Here is a 12,328-nt window from a genome sequence, read left to right on the forward strand (position 1 = left end):
AATACGGCCGGGTGCAATGGCTCATGCCTGTAATCTCAGCACTTTGGGAGGCCGAGGTGGGTGGATCACGAGGTCAGGAGTTTGAGACCAGCCTGACCAAGATGTTGACCCCGTCTCTACTAAAACACAAAATTAGCTGGGCACAGTGGCAGGCACCTGTAACCTCAGCTACTCGGGAGGCTGAGGCAGGAGAATCGCTTGAACCCAGGAGGTGGAGGTTGCACTGAGCTGAGATCGCACCATTGCACTCTAGCCTGGGTGACAGAGCAAGACTCCATCTCAAAAAAAAAAAAAAAAAAAAAAAAAAAAAAAAAAAAGGGGGGAGAAAAAAAAAAAAAAAAAAAAAAAAAAAAAAAAAAAAAAAGGCTGTGATGAAGAAAATGAAGCCTCACTGGACAGTTTCAATTTGATAGCGGGGTGGCAAGGAAAATCAACATAATTTCCAATCTCATGACCCTATTGCCCTTATGACTTGTACAACTCAGGTAAGATCAGTGCTACTAGAGGCCTGACTTTCCAGAAAAGCTGTTGGTGAGAGAAGGTTAGACAGCTAAAGGCACATCCTTCTCCGTTATGTACTCTTTCCCTTCTCTGGTTTTCTACTTCAACATGTGTTGCTTCTGCTTTTCCAAATAGCGGAGGCATCTCAGATTAGAAACTATTTTATATTTCTACTTATGTGTTCTACAACATCAGTACAGTGCTGAGAAAACTGGAAGTATAAAATGCATACTTGGTTGATTGTTTTCTTGAGAGAAATTAATAAATTGTGGGTATGAGAAAATGCAAAGTTTTTTGTGGCTATTGTCAATGGGATTACATTCTTGATTTAGCTCTCAGCTTGAACGTTTTTGGTATACAGATGTGCTACTGATTTTTGCACATTGACTTTTGTATCCTGAAACTTTACTGAAGTTATCAATTCAAGGAGACCTTTTTTTGCAGTCTTTAGGGTTTTCTAGGTATAGAATAGTATCATCCTCAAAGAAAATTTAACTTATTTTCTTATTTGGGTGTCTTTTATTTCTTTCCCTTGTCTAGTTGCTCTGCCTAGAACCTCCAGTACTATGTGGAATAGGAGTGGCAAGAGTGGCCATCCTTCTTGTGTTCCCATTTTTAAGAGGAATGTTTCTAGCATTTGCCAATTCAGTATGATGTTAACTGTAAGTTTGTCATAGATGGCTCTTATTATTTTGAGGTATTTTCTTTTGATGCCTAGTTTGTTAGATTTTGTTGAAAACTTTTTCTGCATCTATTGAAATGATCATGTGTTTTTTGCATTATACATCTAACCCAGGAGGTGAAAGGTCTCTATAAGGAGAATACAAAATACTGCTGAAAGAAATCACAGATGACAACAAAATGGAAAAATATTATATGCTCATGAATTGGAAGAATCAATATCATTAAAATGGCTACACTGCCCAAATCAATTTACAAATTCAATACTATTCCCATCAAACTACCGATGTCATTTTTCACAGAGTTAGAAAAAAAACTAATCTAAAATTTATATAAAGTCAAAAAAGAACCTGAAAAACAAAAGTAATCCTAAGCAAAAAAGAACAAAGCTGGAGGTATCATATTAGCCAATGCCAAACTATAATATAAAGCTACTATAACAAAAACAGCGTAGTACTGTGTACATAAGAAAAGACACATAGACCAATGGAACGGAATAGAGAGCCCAGAAATAAAGTCACACACCTGCCGCCATCTGACCTTTGACAAAGTTAACAAAAATAAGCAATGTGGAGAGGACTTCCTATTCAATAAGTGGTGCTGTGATAGCTGGCTAGCCATATGCAGAAGAAAGAAACTGGATCCCTACCTTTCACCACATTCATAAATTGACTCCGAATGGATTAAACATGTACATATAAGACCTCGAACTATAAGAACTCTAGAAGAAAACCTCGTAAACACCATTCTGGACATGAGCCTTGGGAAAGAATTTATGGCCAAGTCCTCAAAAGCAACTGCAACAGAAACAAAAATTGACAAATGGGACCTAATTAAATTAAAGAGCTTCTGCATTGTAAAAGAAACTATCAAAAGAATAAACAGGCAACCTACAGAATGGGAGAAAATATTTGTAAACTATGCATTCATCAAAGGTCTAATATCCAGAATCTATAAGGAGCTTAAGCAGATCAATAAGCAAAAAACAAACAACTCTACTCAAAAATGGGCAAAGGACATGAACAGACATTTCTCAAAAAAAGGCATACCCATAGCCAACAAACAAATGAAAAGATACTAACATCACTAATCATCAGAGAAATACAAATTAAAACCACAATGAGATACCATCTCACATCAGTCAGAATGACTATTATTAAAAAAGTAAAAAAAAAAAAAATAACAGATGTTGGCAAAGCTGCAGAGAAAAGAGAATGCTTATACATTGTTGGTGAGAATGTAAATTTGTTCAGCCACTACAGAAGGCAGTTTGGAGATTTCTCAAAGAGCTTAAAACAAAACTACCGTTCAACCCATCAGGTCCATTAATGGATATATATCCAAAAGAAAATAAATCATTCTACCAAAAAGACACATGCACTTTTATGTTCATTGCAGTACTATTCACACTAGCAAAGACATAGAATCAACCTAGGTGTCTATCCACTCTGGATTAGGTTTTAAACTTGTGGTACATGGACACCATGAAATAATAGACAATCATTTGAAATGAAATTATGTCCTTTGCAGTAACTGGAGGCCATTATCCTAAGTTAATTAACACAGGAACAGAAAACCAAATACCATGTATTCTCACTTATAAATGAGAGCTAAACATTGGGTACACGTGGACATAAACATGGGAACAACAGATACTGGGGACTACCAGAGGTAGGAGGAAAGGAGGGCAGCAAGGGCTGAAAAACTACCTATTATATACTGTGCTCACTACCTGGGTGATGGGATAATTTGTCCCTCAAACCTCAGCATCACCAATATACCCATGTCACAAACCTGAATGTATACTTCTTAATCTAAAACAAAAGCTGAAATTATGTATTTTTAAAAAGATAATGAAGGGAGAATAATATACTATTGAAAATCGAATTACTAATTGCATTTTCCACTTAGAATTCACCAGAAGAAACAAATTTATTTGCGAACTTTGGAGATTCTCCAACTTCAAGTAATGATAGATACACATGAGATTCTAATGTAGGTAGAATTTATTTTTTTTTAATCTCCTACTCCTTTTTTGTCATGTGAATTATCTCAGTAACTATTCATACACATTTTGGTTGACTCTTTTCAACATGTATACATTTATTCAGGCTTCAAGGGACACTTAGTGAGCACCTTAGTCCTAGGCTCCATGTATGGCACCAAAGATACAAACCAATAAGGCACAGAGTTTGTAAGCATATGAAATAGCACACAAGAGAGTTTTCAAGCAGTTGAATGAAGACAGAACTGCTGTAACAGAAGACTGATGAAGTATTTAATGAGAAGTCAGACCATTTCCCATTGTCTCTTGTTTGAACATGTATTCTTCTTCTGTATCACTCCAGTCATTCTTCAGAAGACAAAGGATTCTATAAATGGAATAACAGGTGTGTGAGTGCTATGTATAATTATGTCCTAATAGAGGTTTCCTTTTCTATAAGATTTGTGATGATTGAGTGCTTGGTATGCGGTTTGTTTTCTAATTACAATCAATCATTTCCTCCTTGAAGTCATTCTGGTAACACACCACTGCCATTATTTTTAGATCTATGACAAATCATATATTCTGTACTAATTCAGAAATGTGATTCATTGAATAGCTCTCATCAAATACTGCTGTAAAGAAGATACAAATAGTCATGTGAACCCAAGGGTTGGCTCCTCTTCAAGCAGAAAGGAAATTAAGCCCATTTTACCAGTTAATCCATCAATGAGTGCTATGGGAAAGGCTAATCTTATGCCTATGTAAATAAGTCATTTGCTGTTGTTGAAAATGAACCCACATCCCCAAAATGTCTCCAAACACAGTCATTTAACTAGAATTTCTTTTAACAAAGGATGGCCTTATCTCTAATCCTTGATAAAATACAAACAGCTCTGGGAAAGGTAATACACAGATCTAAATTCACACCAAAATAAAAGTAACTATATAGACTCCTGAGAAATATTTTTCTTTCACGTAAGAGGACTTCAAAAAATTATGGAAAAAGAGAATTAAGAGATAAAAATAAACAATATAAACTTTATTTCTCAACATAAGTGCCATCAAGGTCAAGATATTTTGTAAATGATGATACCAGCCTTTTGTCCATCACTAAAGAACTGAGTGACCTGGGAATTTAACCGTATAAATGCATTATTTTTTTACCTTACTAACTGAGGAAAAGTTGATGACCTTTAAGGTTTTTTTAAGATTAGGAAACCAAAAGAAGTCAGAAGGAGCCAAGTAAGGACTATAGGGTGGAGGAATAATAATTTACCATTGAAATTCTCACCAAATTGTCCTTATTTGATGAGAGACACGAGCAGGAACATTGTCATTGAGGAAAAGGACTTCTATGGTAAAGCTTTTCTAGGCATTTTTTTTTTTTTTTGCTAAAGCTTTGGCTAGCTTTCTCAAAACATTCTCATGATAAGCAGATGTTATTATTCTTTGGTCCTCTAGAAGTCAACACACAAAATGCCTTGAGCATCCCAAAACACTGTTGCCATGACCTTTGCCTTCAGTGTCCACTTGTGATTTGACTGGACCACTTTCACCTCTTAGTAGCCATTGCTCTGATTGTGCTTTGTCTTCAGGATAATACTGGTAAAGCCATGTTCCATCTCCTGTTCCATTTCATCAAAGAAATGCTTCAGGATCTTGATACTGCTTGTTTAAAATTTCCCCTAAAAGCTCTGCTCTTGTCTGCAGCTGATCTGAGCACAATAGGTTTGGTACCCATCAAGTGGAAAATTTGCTTCATTTTAATTTTTAAGTCAGAACTGTGTAAGCTGAATCAACTGAGATATCTATGGTGTAGGCTAATGTTTCTGCTGTTAATCATCAGTCCTCTTAAATTAGAGCGTGAACAAGATTAATCATTTTCTCAAAAATTGATGTGGAGGAAACAATCAGGTCTGCCACTATGGGCTTTATCTTCAACATCATCTCATCCCTCCTTAAAATGAGTTATCCATTTGTAAACTGATTATTCTTTGGGGGCACTGGCTCTATAAACTTTTCATGAAGTATTAATGATTTCACCATTCTTCCACCCAAGCTTCACCATACATTAGATGTTTGTCCTTGCTTCAATTTTAGCAGAACTCATGTTATTCTAATTGAGGCTCTTTTCAAGCTGAAGTCTTATCCCTCTCAGTGGCTCCAACTATAGCCCGTTACAACAAATTAGTATGAACTTATTTTGGTGCAAAAAAATTTTTGAAATTCATGCACAGTTTTTTCATTGTATTCATTTTTTGATATCCATAATTACTATATTTAGATTTTTATGTATATTTCACTTGGTAATTATATTTTTTGTTACAATGAAATTCACAGAAAATAAAATCAGCAATTTTAAATGGGACAATTCAGTGGCATTTAGTACATTCACTATTTTATGTAACAAATACCTCTGCCTAGTTCCAAAATATTTTTGTCTCTACAAAAGAAACCCCTACATACAATAAACAGTTATTATCCTTCCCTGGCAACCACCCACCTGTTTTCTGTTTCTCTGGATTGACCCATTTTTGATATTTAATAAAAATGAAATCATGTAAGATGGGACCTTTTGTGTCTGACTTCTTTCACTTAGCATCATGCTTTCAAGGTTCATCTGTATTGTAATGTGTATCAGTACTTCATTCCTTTTATGGTTGTATGTGCATAATGCCATTTGTTTATTCATGTGTTGAAGGATATTTGGTATTCCTAAAACTTTGCTAAGTATGTAAAATGGCTCAACTGCTATAAAAATTTGTTTGGAGGCTTCTCAAAATGTCACACACAGAATTATATGTCCCAGCAATTCTACTTCTAGACAGATATCCAAAAGCATTAAAAACAGAGACTCAAACAGATATTTGTATACCAACGTTTACAGCAGATTATTCACAATAGCCCAAAGGTGGAAACATTATATTCATTTTCCATGAACTTTTTAAAGAGCCCCTCATACAGCTGACTGTAACCTGCAAGAATTAATTATGAAAGAAGGGAAGGGGAATTTCCACTTGGGAGGTACTAAGGACAAATTTCTCCTTATTTGCAATTTTGGCAAGGATTGATGCTGACTTGGGGTTGATCGAATTTTGCCTGAAGTTTGAGATCTTAAACCCCATCCTTCTATTTTCAATTACTTGAGTTTCAGTGAGAAAGGATTGCAATTTACAAACTAAGCATAAACATATCAAATCTAACTTATTTAGTTAAAAAACCTAAACTTATCAAATCTTTATAGACACTGTAGTTTGATATATGTATATTTAAACTAAGTGTTCAGTAAAGTTTCTAAAGTTATATCCATGATGCAAACTCAATTGTTCCCAACTCAATTATCCTTTTGATTAGCTCAGAAAGAAGAAACCAAGCCTCTTCCAATGGTCTTGATTACCACTAACACAAACTAAACCCTCCAAGCTGTGGAGGCACTAAAATATTTATTGAATAAATGAGTAAGTGAAAAAACAAAAAAACCAAAGAATATACAGCATGGAAGCAACTTGGTAAGCAAACAATCTGATGATAGTAAAATTATTTTCCGTGGGTGACTGGTTCAACAGCTGCAGGCTTTACCTAGAGACAAAGGTTCTTCCAGAGCCCTTCACATTATCAGACATACTGTGACATCAGGCATAGGAGAGGGGATGACAGTTGCATTAAAAAATGCCACTTCCCAGTCTACTTCCACTAATGGCATGAGTGCACCCATAGCATGACTGTCCTGCTGTTTCTCAGTCTTCATATTCATCATATTTAGAAGAGCTGAGACTGATGAAGAATGATTATGTGATGATGTAAGACATGATCTGAAAAGCACTTGTGTTTTACTGTGCTCGCTTTTACTGGCTTGTGGAAAATGATGGGATTGTGTTATACGGTACTCGATGGTAAAACCTCTCATTTCCCAAAATATGCGTGTGTGAATTTCAATCAGAGAAGTTCCAGCTGCAAGAGTGGTAACCACTCCATATGATTTACTCTTGGATTTGTCATGCAAAGAATCAGAGGTTACACTCTTTATATAATACAAAGCAGTTTTGTCAGCTAAAGTTTGTTCTACACAGGCAGAGTGAAGAGGAAATTTGATAGAATCATAGCCAGAATATTCAAGCAAAACAATTACTCTTGTCTGACTTATTGAGGCTAAGGGATTTCTCCCCTTAAATAATGGTTTTATAAGAGCTATTTAAATAGCCCTATCAGTATATCCAAATAAGACTTTATTTTATTTTTATTTTTATTTCTTTCTTTTTTTTTTTGAGACGGAGTCTTGCTCTGTCACCCAGCCTGGAGTGCAGTGGCCGGATCTCAGCTCACTGCAAGCTCTGCCTCCCGGGTTTACGCCATTCTCCTGCCTCAGCCTCCCGAGTAGCTGGGTTTACGCCATTCTCCTGCCTCAGCCTCCCGAGTAGCTGGGACTACAGGCGCTCACCACCTCGCCCAGCTAGTTTTTTGTATTTTTTAGTAGAGACGGGGTTTCACCAGGTTAGCCAGGAGGGTCTTGATCTCCTGACCTCGTGATCCACCCGTCTCGGCCTCCCAAAGTGCTGGGATTACAGGCTTGAGCCACCGCGCCCGGCCAAGACTTTATTTTAAAATAGAGATCACAGGTTTAAGGGAAGGTTAATTTTGAAATTACTAAGAAAATATATAGTTAATTTAAAACAATAAAATAAAATGTTGAAATGTACTTATAAGGCATAAAAAAACATGAACTGAAGATAGTTTTGGTGCCAAGCAACATAGAATTCTTTTGATTCTAATTTACCTGAAATATCTTCTTGCTATCACTTAAAAGATTTTGTATAGTCAAAATCAATCTCTCACACTCCCTTGGAACATTTTGTTGATTTTTGACATCCCACATATGCAAAATCATTTACTCAAAGTGATTAGAGAAGTGGAAAAATTAGAGTTTCATGGTTTACGAATTGGAATTTATACAGATTTTACAGCTTTGCTTTTAAAGAAAGGAAAATGTTTTCTGCAGTTAAGAAATCACTCCAACAGATGGGTCTATCTCCTCTATTTTTATTTCTAGTTGGCTCATGGGTGAACTACCCTGGCCATAGTTATAAATTTGAAATTATAGGAACTGCTGAAGGGTGATTTTTTTTCTGGCTGTAAAATACAATGAGGACACAGCTGCAGCATCTAGAAAGTAAGGGAAGCTAAAACTATAAAAATAATACTGTTTCCTCTTCCTTGTTTTGGATACAAGCTCTAAAACAAGAGTCAGTTTATCTGGTTTCCCATTATTTATAATGATTAATCTAAGGCCACATTCCCAGGAGAGTAATTAGCCAGTCAGTTACTTCAGTGTGAATCCAGCACTGCTGATTAAGTATAAGTTTACAATTAGAAGTGGACAAACATTCAATAAAACACAGTACAGGGTATCTGTTTTTTATTGGGGTGGGGAGTGGGGAGTGGGAGAAGCCAGAAGTATGAGAAATAACCAGTCTAACTCCACTGAAAAGAGATCTTGCTTGTGTGAATTGTGAATAACATATTAACTATAAGTCAGCAGTGAAATTCTATCTACTTCTCTTTCTATATATATGTTTGTTAGGTTACGTTTTTACATGAACCTGCTACATGTAGGTTCTGCACCTGTTTTACAGAACCTGCTACATGCTCCACCCCACTACGTACTTTGTGTATTATGTTTAGCAAGCTTTTAGTTGTGAGCTGACTACTCTCTGAAATGCAATTGCCTTCAATATATTGGTGTCAGGAACAGGACTCTGACCAGCCAGTTTCAAAAAATATTAATCCTATCCTAAAATCCTTTAAAAACTAACTCCCCAGAAGCCACGGGGTCAAACTGGAGTTTCTTGGCATTATATTCAAAGCTCTTGTTCTTGGCCTAAATTTTTCTTGCCCTTCCACGTTGATCTTTGTCCCCTTTTTATGCTTTATGTTTCAGAAATACTGAGAGTCATGGTAATAGTAGAAATAGTTGTAGTGATAATTTATTGAGCATCAATTACAGGAGAAGATAAAATACTAAATATTTTACCTCATGTAAATGCCTCATAAATATTCTCCTAAAAATACCAGAAGGCAGATATTATTATTCCCATTTTACAGCTGGAGAAAATAAGGCTCTCAAACAGCAGGTAACTTGTTCAAGAATATATAGTTAATAAGCAGCAGAGGTAAGATTCTTCTCTTACCTCTTTGTTATCCATGAAATATGCCACACTATTCCATCACTCTAGGCCTTGTCACATTTTCTTGCATCTTAACTATAATACCTTTTACTACCTTGTTCACTTTGTTCACTTTAGAAACTCTACTGATTTTTTAGGACTTTCTCTATAAGTCTTCTCTGACCTGCCTCCCTGGGAAAGGTGATCAGACTTCTTCCAGTCTTCTGTGGTTCTATCCCAGATTACACACACACACACACACCCATTATTCTACTCATCATAGTGCCTTATAATAATATTCATAAATGTAAATAGATCTCCTTACTAAGCTGTGATAACTCTACACTAATCTTACAACAACAAAAAGTACTAAAAAATATTCACCTAATGAACAGATAAATTAACTTATTTAAGAATAGTAGAGGCATAACCTTGATGATGAGGCATAGGCCATCAAAAGGGAGTTTCCTCAGACCATATGAGCACTAAAGCAGCCTTGGAGACACTCTCATGTGTGATTTCTGTTATCTCTTGTCTTCTTTCTTCGCCAGTTCCTATCAAATTTAAATCACAATTTTTTATCAGCCCTTACTCCTTGCTGTGATCTTATTCTTTTATTTAAAATTCCTTTCTGACATTAGATACCTGAAAAAGATTCAACTGTTAGCTCTACCCTCATTTTACCTGTATTAGACTCAGGTGATCTCTCTACTGTCATTCCAAGAATCTAACTAGTTTCTATCAATGAACAAGTGTTGGTTATTTACCTAATATGTGCTAGAGATTGCTCCGATTAAAAAAAAAAAAGATAAGGCCTTTGGTTTTATGTAGCATCCATTACAGTGGTATAAGCTGGAAAACATGTAAACAAACAAAAAAAGATAACTTTAGGTACATTAAATTTCCTATTCCTATGCAATAGCATATATCCCCTCCAGCATGAGCTATGGCTGTGCTTGGGAAATACAAAGCAATTTAAATGTTAGCTTAATCTACACAGAGATATCTACACCTATGTTTAATTTTACACCATTATTAGTTTTCTATGGGAAAAAAAGACAAAGAACCAACAAATGGGGCAAGTAGAAAACAAATAGTAAGATGACTATAAAACAAATAGTAAGATTTAAACCTAACCATATCAATAATCATATTAAATGTAAGAAGTATAAACTCCCCCAAGTAAAAGGCAGAGATGATCAGATTGGATAAAAAGTAAGAACCAGCTCTATGCTGCCTACAAGAAATGTACTTTAAATATTAAGAAACAAATAGGTTTAAAGTAAAATAGTAAAAAATAAAAATAATGCTAATTATAATCAAAAGAAAGATGGAGTTACTATATTAAGATTAGTCAAAGTATATTTCAGAGAAAATAGTTTTACTCTGAAAGAGGGATAAAGAAGGTCATTTTATAATAATAAAGCAGTCAGTACAATCAGAGGATACAATAATCCTAGACATTTATGCATCTAATAACAGAAATTCAAAATATATGTGGAAAAGCTTATAGAAGTACAAGGAGAAATAGACATATTCATAATTATAGTCAGAGATTTCAATAACCTCCATCAATAATTGATTAAGCAAGGAGACAATTATATTATCAACCTACTGACCGAATTGATGTATTTAGAATACACAATCCAAAAGCAATAAAATACATATCCTTTTCAGATACTCATGAAAATGTTACCAGGATAGATCATATGCAGGGCATTAAAATAAGTAGTAAATTCAAAAGAAACTAAGCCTTACAAAATATTAATATGTTCCCTGGCTAAAATGAGATAAAATTAATCATCAATAACATAAACATCTCCAGAATATTTCAATTGTCTGGAAACCAAATAACATACTTATAAATAATCAATTGGTCAAAGGGGATTTGAAAGGGAAAAATGAAAGTATTCTTTAGGCTGGGTGTGGTGGCTCATGCCTGGAATCCTAGCACTTTGGGATGCCAAGGCAGGAGGATCACCTGAGGCCAGAAGATTGAGATTAGCCTGGGCAACATAGTGAAACTCCTTCTCTACAAAATTTTTTTTAATATTAGCCTGGCATGGTGGCATGTGCCTATAGGTCAAGCTATTTGGGAGGCTGAGGCTGGAAGACTGCTTGAGCCCAGGAGGTTGAGGCTGCAATGAGCTATGATCATGACATTGCACTCCAGCCTGAGCAACAGAGTGAGACCCTGTCTTTAAAAAATTATTTTTAAAACAGTAGATAAGAAAACATATATCATTATATCAAAATTTATAAGTTGCAACTAAAATAAATATACATAGCACTAAAAATGTATATTATAAATGTAGAAATATCTCAAATCAATGACTTCAACTTCTACCTTCAAAAGTGGGGAAATAAATTAAAATGAAGCCCAAGGTAAGAAGAAGAATGGAAGTAATAAAATCAGAGTGGAAGTCAATGAATTAGAGAACAGGAAATAAAACAGAATCTGGGTTTTGAGAGATCAATAAAATGACTAAATCTCTAGCCAAATGATTGGGAGAAAAAGTAAGGAGACTCAAATTGCCATTGTTGAGAATAAGAGACATGACATCACTAATCATTTCACAAATGTTAAAAGGAAAATAAGGAAATATTATGAATTCACAACTTAGATGAAATGGACAAACTATTTGATAGACACTGGATGCCAAAGCTTACCCAGGGAGAAATACATCATTTACATATCTCTATGCCTTTTTAAGGAATTAAATTTGTAGATAAAAACTTTCCACAAAGAAAACTCCAAGCCCAGTGGTTTCACCAGTGAATTCTATCATTCATTTAAAGAAGAAATATTACCAAATGTACACCATCCCTTGCAGAAAATTAGAAAGGAGGAAATAATTTCCAACTCTTTCTATGAGGCTAGCATTACTCTGATACTAAACCCTGACTAAGATGTTATCTTAAAAAGTAAACTACAGACGAAAATCCTTCATAAACATAGATGCAAAACAGTAAAAAAAAAAAAAAAAAAAAAAAAAAA

This window comes from Rhinopithecus bieti, unplaced genomic scaffold (assembly GCF_001698545.2).
Source record: "Rhinopithecus bieti isolate Rb0 unplaced genomic scaffold, ASM169854v2 scaffold_54450, whole genome shotgun sequence".
Classification (NCBI taxonomy): Eukaryota; Metazoa; Chordata; class Mammalia; order Primates; family Cercopithecidae; genus Rhinopithecus; species Rhinopithecus bieti.